This window comes from Mandrillus leucophaeus, unplaced genomic scaffold, assembly GCF_000951045.1.
Source record: "Mandrillus leucophaeus isolate KB7577 unplaced genomic scaffold, Mleu.le_1.0 Scaffold718, whole genome shotgun sequence".
NCBI classification, from domain to species: domain Eukaryota; kingdom Metazoa; phylum Chordata; class Mammalia; order Primates; family Cercopithecidae; genus Mandrillus; species Mandrillus leucophaeus.
In genome coordinates, this window is record NW_012107786.1 from 101,401 (window position 1) to 112,326 (window position 10,926).

General features: G+C 42.9%; 1 long non-coding RNA gene across 2 annotated transcripts; it reads left to right on the plus strand.

Moving 5' to 3' along the window:
* Positions 1-1,682: 1,682 nt before the first annotated feature.
* On the plus strand, positions 1,683-9,556 carry LOC105528442. 2 transcript variants are annotated; one of them, XR_001004355.1, is made up of 3 exons: positions 1,683-6,882; positions 7,220-7,296; positions 7,413-9,556. It is a non-coding gene; the product is annotated as an uncharacterized LOC105528442 (long non-coding RNA). The 2 variants fall into 2 exon arrangements; XR_001004354.1 differs by having other exon boundaries at positions 1,683-7,296.
* The last annotated feature ends 1,370 nt before the right edge of the window (positions 9,557-10,926 follow it).

The window sequence follows — 10,926 nt, forward strand, 5'->3', positions numbered from 1 at the left end:
GGAGTTGACTGCCTAAAAACAAGCCATGATACAAGTTCTAAAGACCCGGGGGTGAGGGAGCAGAGCGGGTGGGTCTCACCACCCCGTCCAGCTCCAAGCTTCGTGTGCCCCGGAGCTCTCCATTTTAGGTCATTGCTTCAGTTTCTTTTCTAAAAAATTAGGCTACTGCTAGGTCAGCCTGAGACCACTTCCGCCCCGAGAATTCTAGACTAGTAAGACCTGGTGACATACAAACGACGAAGATATTTTGCAAAAACGCCATAGCCCTTGATAGCTATACAAGAATCGTGTTCTGATTTTCAATTAATGGGTGACATCGAGACTATATGGAGGAAATGACAAAGGACAGGATAGAGGTGGGAAAGGAAGACCTAGACTGAAAAGGGAAGTTGGGCAGCAGCTCCCCGAAACGAAGACCAGCCCCCAAGTGCGGTGACAGCGCAGAGTAGCTACCAAGAAGTTCCCAGCCCAGCTGCCACCCCACCCCCAAGCCATTCCCTAGGACTGGCGCAGGCGTTAGGGCGGGGCACGCGTGCGCAGTCACGCGCTGCGCCAACCGCCACAGCTCCGGGAAGGCGGCCAGGACCGGCTAGAGCCGGTTAGAACCGGTGGCTCCAGCCCACGAGCCAGCGCCTCACAAAGGGAGGGCGGCTCACGGCCCTCGCGTATCCCTGCGCGGCGCTCGCGAGCCGCCCCTCCCCCGGTCTTTGCCCCTCCCCCGGCCTTTGCCCCTCCTCCGGCCTTTGTCCCTTCCGCAGCCCTGCAGGCCGCCGGGTCGCTCCCTGCCCCCGCTTTCTCCTCCGCGGCCGCAGCCCGAGGCTTCTGTAAAGCATTGGGGTCCTGTACTGGTCTCTCACCTGCACCCTTAGGCGCCACGCCATTTTAGCAACGCGGAAGCCGGGCGCCGGGAAGCCTCACCCCGCCTGTAGGCAGGTCCTCTCTGCTGCCTCCCGGAGTCCCCGTTTCCCTGCGTCCTTGGGACGCAGCGACGGGCTGTACTGTTACGTTAGTCGTCCTTTTAGGTTGGCCATGCCAGGTGGTGGTATTTAGATAAAACCACTCAAACCGTGCAGTTTGGTCTTGGGGTTTGGAGGAAAGGTTTATTTTTTTTCCTACTCCGGTTCAGGAAGTCTGAAGCTCGGACCTAACCAGGCATAAGACAGAATCTGTAAAACAAAGACCCTAGCAAAGCAGCCCCAGAGCAGTGTAAACACTCCAGGGCGTGTCCCTGACTGTCTGCCCAAGGTCCCTGTGTCTTCGGAGACAAAGCCGTTCGCTTAGTTGAGCAACTTTAAAAGGCCACTTGAACTTGCTTTCCGTGGCGATTTGCCTTGTGAGCACTTTCAGGAGAGCCTGGAAGCTGAAAAACGGTAGAAAAATTTCCGTGCGGGCCGTGGGGGTCTGGCGGCACCTCGGGGCCGCAGATCAGAGTGGGCCACTGGCAGCCGGCGGATCCCGGGGCTCAGGCGGGGAGCAGCTCTGTGGTGTGGGATTGAGGCGGTTTCCAAAAGTGGGTTTTCACGTTTCTAAGACTTCCCAAGAAGATAGCCTGTGCTGCTCGGATTTCTCGAATAAAAGAGCAAGCAAAACGTGTGGCTGTCTGGAGCAAGTCGCAGGACTGCAGGCAGTTGGGGGAGAAAGTCCGCCATTTTGCCACTTCTCAACCGTCCCTCCAAGGCTGGGGCTCAGTTGTGTAATGGAAAGTAAAGCCCTGAGCTATCACACCTTTACCTTCCTTCAAAGGGTAGTAAACTATTCCTCCTGTCTCTCAAGAGAACACAAAAAGCGCTTTAAGAGGTATTTTAAAAGTTCCGGGGATTTTGTGAAGTGTTTGATGACCCGTTTAAAATGTGATTTCCACGTTTCTTTTGTCTGAAGTTTTCAGCTCAAATCTTTCCACATGCTATTAATTTAAATATTTCTGAATGTGCAGTTTGCACTCAAGTTCCATAAGCTGTTATGAAAAAATCTAGAAAAGTCTTGTAAAACTAAAACCTATTTTTAACCGAAGAACTATTTTTTGCCTCCCTCACAAAGGCGGCGGAAGGTGATCGAATTCCGGTGATGCGAGCTGTCCTCCGTCAATAAATAGGCCTCGCCCGTGCTTTGCGGCAGGCATTGAGGCAGCCAGCGCAGGGGTTTCTGCTGAAGTGGCAGGCGCAGCTTGAGGAACCCGCAGATAAGTTTTCTCTCTTTGAAAGACAGATTAATACAACTGCTTAAGAAATGTAGTCAGTAGCTTACTAAGATTTTGCTTAGCATTAGGTTCTTAACGTAATTTGAATAAGTTAAGATTTTAAGAGAAAATATGAAGAGTTAAAAGTGTAGCGTGAGGAAGGAAAAGGAAAAAAGATTTCTAAAACATGACGGAGGTTGAGATGAAGCTTCTTCAAGAAGTAAAAAATGGATTTAAAAGAAAATTGAGAGAAGGGACACCAGAGCCCTGAATTAATGCCAGTAGAAGGGCAGTGCTTTTAGATTAAAATGAAGGTGATTTAAACAGAGCTTAAACGTTGTTTAAAAAGTTGTAGGTGATTAAAATAATTTGAAGGCGATCATTTAAAATGAGATTAAATCGAAGGTGATTAAAAGACCTTGAACTCCATGACGCAGGGAGAGTTGCGTCATTTAAAGCCCAGTTAATCTTAACGCGTTTGCTAAACGCAGACGAAAAATAGGAAAGATTAATTGGGAGTGGTAGGATGAAACAATCTGGAGAAGATTAGAAGTTTGAAGTGGAAAACGAAGACAGAAGTACAGGAAGGCGAAGAAAAGAATAGAGAAGATAGGGAAATTAGAAGATAAAAACATACCTTTAGAAGACAAAAGATAAATTTAAGCCTGAAAAGTAGGAAGCAGAAGAAAAAAATTAGACAAGCTAGGAAACAAAAGCAACTAAGGGCAAAATGTACAAACTTAGAAGAAAACCGGAAGATAGAAACAAGATAGAAAATGAAAATATTGTCAAGAGTTTCAGATAGAAAACGAAAAACAAGCTAAGACAAGTATTGGAGAGGTATAGAAGATAGAAAAATACAAAGCCAAAAATTGGATAAAATAGCACTGAAAAAATGAGGAAATTATTGGTAATTTATTTTAAAAGCCTATCAATTTAAATTCTGGTGGTGCAGAAGTTAGAAGGTAAAGCTTGAGAAGATGAGGGTCTTTACGTTATGTAGACCAGAACCAATTTAGAAGAATATTTGAAGCTAGAAGGGGGAAGTCGGTTAAAAATCACATCAAAAAGCTGCTAAAAGGACTGGAGTAATTTTTAAAAACTAAGGCAGAAGGCTTTTGGAAGAGTTAGAAGAATTTGGAAGGCCTTAAATACAGTAGCTTAGTTTGAAAAATTTGAAGGACTTTCGTAACGGAAATCAAGATCAAGAGTAATTACCAACTTAATATTTTTGCATTGGACTTTGAGCTAAGATGATATTTTAAATCCTGAGGACTAGCATTAATTGGCAGCTGACCCAGGTGCTACACAGAAGTGGATTCAGTGAATCTAGGAAGACAGCAGCAGACAGGATTCCAGGAACCAGTGTTTGGTGAAGCTAGGACTGAGGAGCAAGCAGCAGTTCGTGGTGAAGATAGGAAAAGAGTCCAGGAGCCAGTGCGATTTGGTGAAGGAAGCTAGGAAGAAGGAAGGAGCGCTAACGATTTGGTGGTGAAGCTAGGAAAAAGGATTCCAGGAAGGAGCGAGTGCGATTTGGTGATGAAGCTAGCAGGCGGCTTGGCTTGGCAACCACACGGAGGAGGCGAGCGGGCGTTGTGCGTAGATAGAGGATCCTAGACCAGCATGCCAGTGTGCCAAGGCCACAGGGAAAGCGAGTGGTTGGTAAAAATCCGTGAGGTCGGCAATATGTTGTTTTTCTGGAACTTGAGTATGGTAACCTTTTATTTACTTTTCTAATGTACCGGGGGAGTTTCGTACTGAGTTGTAAAGGGATTTATATGGGGATGTAGGCCGATTTCCGGGTGTTGTAGGTTTCTCTTTTTCAGGCTTATACTCATGACTCTTGTCTGAAGCTTTTGAGGGCAGACTGCCAAGTCCTGGAGGAATAGTAGATGGCAAGTTTGTGTTTTTTTTTTTTTTTTTTTTAATATACCAATTTGAAAACCAAATGAATTTGATAGAGCCAAAATTGAGACAAAATCTCAGCAAATCTGTAAGCAGTTTGTATGTTTAGTTGGGGTAATGAAGTATTTCAGTTTTGTGAATAGATGACCTGTTTTTACTTCCTCATCCTAAATTAGTTTTCTAATAGAAATGTGGAGTTTGGTGTGTAACTGAGGGGGGGAATTTTAAGTATTTTTTTTGTGGGGTGGGGGCAAAATATGTTTTGAGTTCTTTTCCCCATAGGTCTGACTAAAATCCTAAAGGCAAATGACTCAAGGTGTTACAGAAAACAAGAAAATCCAGTATCAGGATAATCAGAACACCACACAGGTTTACCGTTTATAGAAACTAGAGCAGTTCTCACGTTAAGGTCTGTGGAGGAGAAGTCTATTGGAGAAATGGCTGGTAGTTACTCTTTTTTCCCCCCTCCCTCCTTAATAAGACTTTAAAAGTGCTTAACCCTTTAAACTTGTTACTTTTTACTTGAAGTATTTTGGGATGGTCTTAACAGGGAAGAGAGAGGGTGGGGGAGAAAATGTTTTTTTCTAAGATTTTCCGCAGATGCTATAGTACTATTGACAAACTGGGTTAGAGAAGGAGTGTACCGCTGTACTGTTGGCACGAACACCTTCAGGGACTGGAGCTGCTTTTATCCTTGGAAGAGTATTCCCAGTTGAAGCTGAAAAATACAGCACAGTGCAGCTTTGGTTCATATTCAGTCATCTCAGGAGAACTTCAGAAGAGCTTGAGTAGGCCAAATGTTGAAGTTAAGTTTTCAAATAATGTGACTTCTTAAAAGTTTTATTAAAGGGGAGGGGCAAATACTGGCAATTAGTTGGCAGTGGCCTGTTATGGTTGGGATTGGGGGGGTGGGTTTAGGTAATTGTTTAGTTTATGATTGCAGATAAACTCATGCCAGAGAACTTAGTCTTAGAATGGAAAAGGTAAAGAAATCTCAACTTCCAAGTTGGCAAGTAACTCCCAATCCTTTAGTTTGTTTCCCCTAATTTTTGAATTGGGAAGCTGGGGGAAGTTAAATAGGAGCCACTGGGTGTACCAGTGCATTAATTTGGGCAAGGAAAGTATCATAATTTGATACTGTATCTGTTTTCCCTCAAAGTATAGAGCTTGGGGAAGGAAAGTATTGAAATGGGGGTTGGTCTGAAGCACTGGGCTGACATTAGCTACAATTATGGGAAATGCTAAAGTTGTTTGGATATGGTAGTGTGTGGTTCTCTTTTGGAATTTTTTTCAGGTGGTTTAATAATAACTTAAAACTACTATAGAAACTTCAGAGCAAAGGAAGTGGCTTAATGATCCTGAAGGGATTTCTTCTGATGGTAGCTTTTGTATTATCAAGTAAGATTCTATTTTCAGTTGTGTGTAAGCAAGTTTTTTTTAGCGTAGGAGAAATATTTTTCCGTTGTTCAGCTGCAAAACAAGATGTTAAGGTATGCTTCAAAAATTCTGTAAATTGTGATTTTAAATTTATGTTTGTAAATCGTAATTAAGAATTGTGATAGTTCAGCTTGAATGTCTCTTAGAGGGTGGGCTTTTGTTGATGAGGGAGGGGAAACTTTTTTTTTTCTGTAGACTTTTTTCAGATAACATCTTCTGAGTCATAACCAGCCTGGCAGTATGATGGCCTAGATGCAGAGAGAACAGCTCCTTGGTGAATGATAAGTAAAGGCAGAAAAGATTATATGTCATACCTCCACTGGGGAATAAGCATAACCCTCAGATTCTTTACTACCGATGAGAACATTATCTGCGTATGCCAAAAAAAAAATTTAAGCAAATGAAAGCTACCAATTTAAAGTTACGGAAATCTACCATTTTAAAGCTAAGTGCTTGTCAAGCTATAACCACAAAAATAATGAATTGATGAGAAATACAATGAAGAGCCAATGTCCATCTCAAAATACTGCTTTTACAAAAGCAGAATAAAAGCGAAATGAAATGAAAATCTTACACTACATTAATCCTGGAATGAAAGAAGCCGAAATAAATGAGAGATGAGTTGGGATCAAGTGGATTGAGGAGGCTGTGCTGTGTGCCAATCTTTCGTTTGCCTCAGACAGGTATCTCTTCGTTATCAGAAGAGTTGCTTCATTTCATCTGGGAGCAGAAAACAGCAAGCAGCTGTTAACAGATAAGTTTAACTTGCATCTGCAGTATTGCATGTTAGGGATAAGTGCTTATTTTTAGGAGCTGTGGAGTTCTTAAATATCAACCATGGCACTTTTTCCTGACCCCTTCCCTAGGGGATTTCAGGATTGAGAAATGTTCCCATCGAGCCTCTTTAAAATTATATAGGACTTGTTCCTGTGGGCTTCCGTGATGGGATAGTACACTTCACTCAGAGGCATTTGCATCTTTAATTTCTTAAAAGCCTCTGACGTGATTAGTGCCTTATGCAAAATTACAGAAATTTGTTTCGCATTGAATCTCTGAAGACTATGAAAGGAATAGCATGATGTGCTGTTGGAATCAGATGTTTTCTTGCTAAAATTTACATGTTGTGTTGTGATGTAAATTGTGTAGAAAACCATTAAATCATTCAAACTAATAAACTATTATTGTTAGAGAATGTATACTTTTAGAAAGCTGTCTCCTTATTTAAATAAAATACTGTTTGTAGTTTAGTGTTGGGGCAATCTTGGGGGGGATTCTTCTCTAATCTTTCAGAAACTTTGTCTGCGAACACTCTTTAATGGACGAGATCAGGATTTGAGCGGAAGAACGAATGTAACTTTCTTAAGGCAGGAAAGACAAATTTTATTCTTCATAAAGTGATGAGCATATAATAATTCCAGGCACATGGCAATAGAGGCCCTCTAAATAAGGAATAAATAACCTCTTAGACAGGTGGGAGATAATGATCAGAGTAAAAGGTAATTACACATTTTATTTCCAGAAAGTCAAGGGTCTATAAATTGACAGTGACTAGAGTTAATAAAGTACTTTTTCACATTTCCAAAGTTTGCATGTTAACTTTAAATGCTTACAATCTTAGAGTGGTAGGCAATGTTTTACACTATTGACCTTATGTAGGCATTGTGGGGGACCTGTGGGTTTTTAAAGAATTTTCCTTTGCAGAGGCATTTCATCCTTCATGAAGCTGTTCAGGATTTTGAATTGCATATGAGTGCTTGGCTCTTCCTTCTGTTCTCCTAGTGAGTGTATGAGACCTTGCAGTGAGTTTATCAGCATACTCAAAATTTTTTTCCTGGAATTTGGAGGGATGGGAGGAGCGGGTGGGGCTTACTTGTTTTAGCTTTTTTTTTTACAGACTTCACAGAGAATGCAGTTGTCTTGACTTCAGGTCTGTCTGTTCTGTTGGCAAGTAATAATGCAGTACTGTTCTGATCCCGCTGCTATTAGAATGCATTGTGAAACGACTGGAGTATGATTAAAAGTTGTGTTCCCCAATGCTTGGAGTAGTGATTGTTGAAGGAAAAAATCCAGCTGAGTGATAAAGGCTGAGTGTTGAGGAAATTTCTGCAGTTTTAAGCAGTCGTGTTTGTGATTGAAGCTAAGTACATTTTGCCGTGCATTTTTAGGTAAAATGCTTTTTGTTCATTTCTGGTGGTGGGGGGTGGGGACTGAAGCCTTTAGTCTTTTCCAGATGCAACCTTAAAATCAGTGACAAGAAACAAATTCCAAACAAGCAACAGTCTTCAAGAAATTTAACTGGCAAGTGGAAATGTTTAACAGTTCAGTGATCTTTAGTGCATTGTTTTTGTGTGGGTTTCTCTCTCCCCTCCCTTGGTCTTAATTCTTACATGCAGGAACACTCAGAACAGCAAACATAACCTATGCGAAGGGCCAGAGAAGCCAGACCCAGTAAGAAAAAATAGTCTATTTACTTTAAATAAACCAAACATTCCATTTTAAATGTGGGGATTGGGAACCACTAGTTCTTTCAGATGGTATTCTTCAGACTATAGAAGGAGCTTCCAGTTGTGAATTCACCAGTGGACAAAATGAGGACAACAGGTGAACAAGCTTTTTCTGTATTTACATACAAAGTCAGATCAGTTTTGGGACAATAGTATTGAATAGAATTCAGCTTTATGCTGGAGGAATTGGCATGTGAGCAAGCTGTGTTGTCGTGGGGGTGGAGGGGTGAGGTGGGCGCTAAGCCTTTTTTTTTAAGATTTTTCAGGTACCCCTCACTAAAGGCACCGAAGGCTTAAAGTAGGACAACCATGGAGCCTTCCTGTGGCAAGAGAGACAACAAAGCGCTATTATCCTAAGGTCAAGAAAAGTGGTGTCAGCCTCACCTGATTTTTATTAGTAATGAGGTCTTGCCTCAACTCTTTCTGGAGTGAAGCATCCAAAAGAATGCTTGAAGTACCCCTGGGCTTCTCTTAACATTTAAGCAAGCTGTTTTTATAGCAGCTCCTAATAAAGCCCAAATCTCAAGCGGTGCTTGAAGGGGAGGGAAAGGGGGAAAGCGGGCAACCAGTTTTCCCTAGCTTTTCCAGAAGCCTGTTAAAAGCAAGGTCTCCCCACAAGCAACTTCTCTGCCACATCGCCACCTGTGCCTTTTGATCTAGCACAGACCCTTCACCCCTCACCTCGATGCAGCCGGTAGCTTGGATCCTTGTGAGCATGATCCATAATCGGTTTCAAGGTAACAATGGTGCCGAGGTCTTTGGTGGGTTGCACTTTATTAGAAAAGGCCATTAATTTGCCTGCAAATTGTTAACAGAAGGATATTAAAACCACAGCTAAGTAGGTCTATATAACACCTGTCCAGTGACTAAAACCAACTTAAACCTGTAAGTGGAGAAATAACATCAAGAACTGTAATGCTGGGTGGGAACATGTAACTTGTAGACTGGAGAAGATAGGTATTTGAGTGGCTGAGAGGGCTGTTGGGTGGGAATGCAAAAATTCTCTGCTAAGACTCTTTCAGGTGAACATAACAGACTTGGCCAAGCTAGCATCTTAGCGGAACCTGATCTCCAGTGCTCTTCAGTAGGGTCATGAAGGTTTTTCTTTTCCTGAGAAAACAACACGTTTTGTTTTCTCAGGTTTTGCTTTTTGGCCTTTTTCTAGCTTTAAAAAAAAAAAGCAAAAGATGCTGGTGGTTGGCACTTCTGGTTTCCAGGACGGGGTTCAAATCCCTGCGGCATCTTTGCTTTGACTACTAATCTGTCTTCAGGACTCCGTATTTCTCCATTTCTCTGCAGGTGCTAGTTCTTGGAGTTTTGAGGAGGTGGGAGGTAACAACAGCACAGTATCTTTGAACTATATACATCCTTGATGTATAATTTGTCAGAAGCTTGATTGTATATTCATATTTACATGAGAACTTAATGTAACTGCCTTGTCTTTTTCAGGTAATACCATGCAGCTGGTGTTTTTGAGAAGCCCTACTGTTGAAAACTTAACAATTTTATGTAATAAAAATGGAGAAGCTCTAAATTATTGTGGTTCTTTGGTGTATAAACAAATCTAAGTAGATTGGGAAAAAAGATGGGTGTTCTGTGGGCTTGTTCCTGTTAAATCTGTGGTCTACAAATACACAGCTCCCTTAATTACAGCATCATCTTCAAGTAGGGTAGGGACTTGGGGGATTGGTGTGAAGGTAGTGGGTGAGTGGCCTACTAAAAAGCCCAGTAACCCGCACAGAAAATGGGAAACTTCTTTAAGTCCCCTTTCCACTAGTAATTGTCTGTGAACTGGGCTGGGTGGAGAGAAATGGGGCTGGGTGTGTGTGTGTGTGTGTGTGTGTGTGTGTGTATCATTGGAAAGATCTCTTTAAGTTTTGTTTTTTTGAGATAGTCACTGTCACCCAGGCTGGAGTGTAGTGGCATGATCTCAGCAAACTGCAACCTCCACTTTTGGGGTCCAAGTGATTCTCCACCCTCGCTGTAGCTGGGACTACAGGTGCACACCACCATGCCTGGCTAATTTTTGTATTTTCAGAGGTGTGATTTTACCATGTTGGCCAGGCTGGTCTTGAGCTCCTGACCTCATGTGATCCTCCTGGGCCTCTGTTGAAAGTGCTGGGATTACAGGTGTGAGCCACCAAGCCCAGCCGATCCTTTTAAGTTTTTAAGCCAGTTAAGCTCTCTGGTTCCCCCTCAGAGCCCCAAGGTCCTGACGGGTCACTCAGGATCATATTCTTATCAGTTGTCACTGGTCCCCTTTTGTCCCTTTGAATTTGCTGGATTTGTAGCAGCATCTGGCTGCTGGAAGAAGGACTGGCCAGGATCTCAGGTGAAATACCCTCCCTGGCCCTCCTTACCCTTAAGATCTTCCTGAAAAGTCAGACCTTGGTACCTGGAGTGTGAGATGCATTCCAGTAAACCCAGACCTACCAGAGAGAGGGACCCACATCTCAAGAATCTTCCAGCCTGGTGAACCTGTGACTGGCCACACCCTTAGCCTAATGGAGGGGGCCTCAGAAGCAGAACTACCCTTTTTTTTTTTTAATGGTATTACATTTTGCAGATGGGGAGGTAGACTTTGGGTCCTTTTGCCAACACAGCAGAGCTGGGGTTTGAATCCTAGTCAGTCAACACTTCAACCCCTATGTTGCTGTTTCTTCAGTGTGTACAATGTTCTGATAGATGAAGCAATGGTAGGTCAGCAGCAGACCAACCCCCAACCTACCCAGCCTGTGTAGGCCTTGGCCACATGAGCATTCTCTTCCCTTGAAGTGATCTAATGGGTGACGGGGTATTTGTCTCTCTGGCTATGAAAGAAGCTGAGCTAGGTGCTCTCCTAAGTTGGTTAAGTGTCTTCTGAATTGATGCCCAGTCAGTATTGAATGGAGAAAGGTCTCTTTT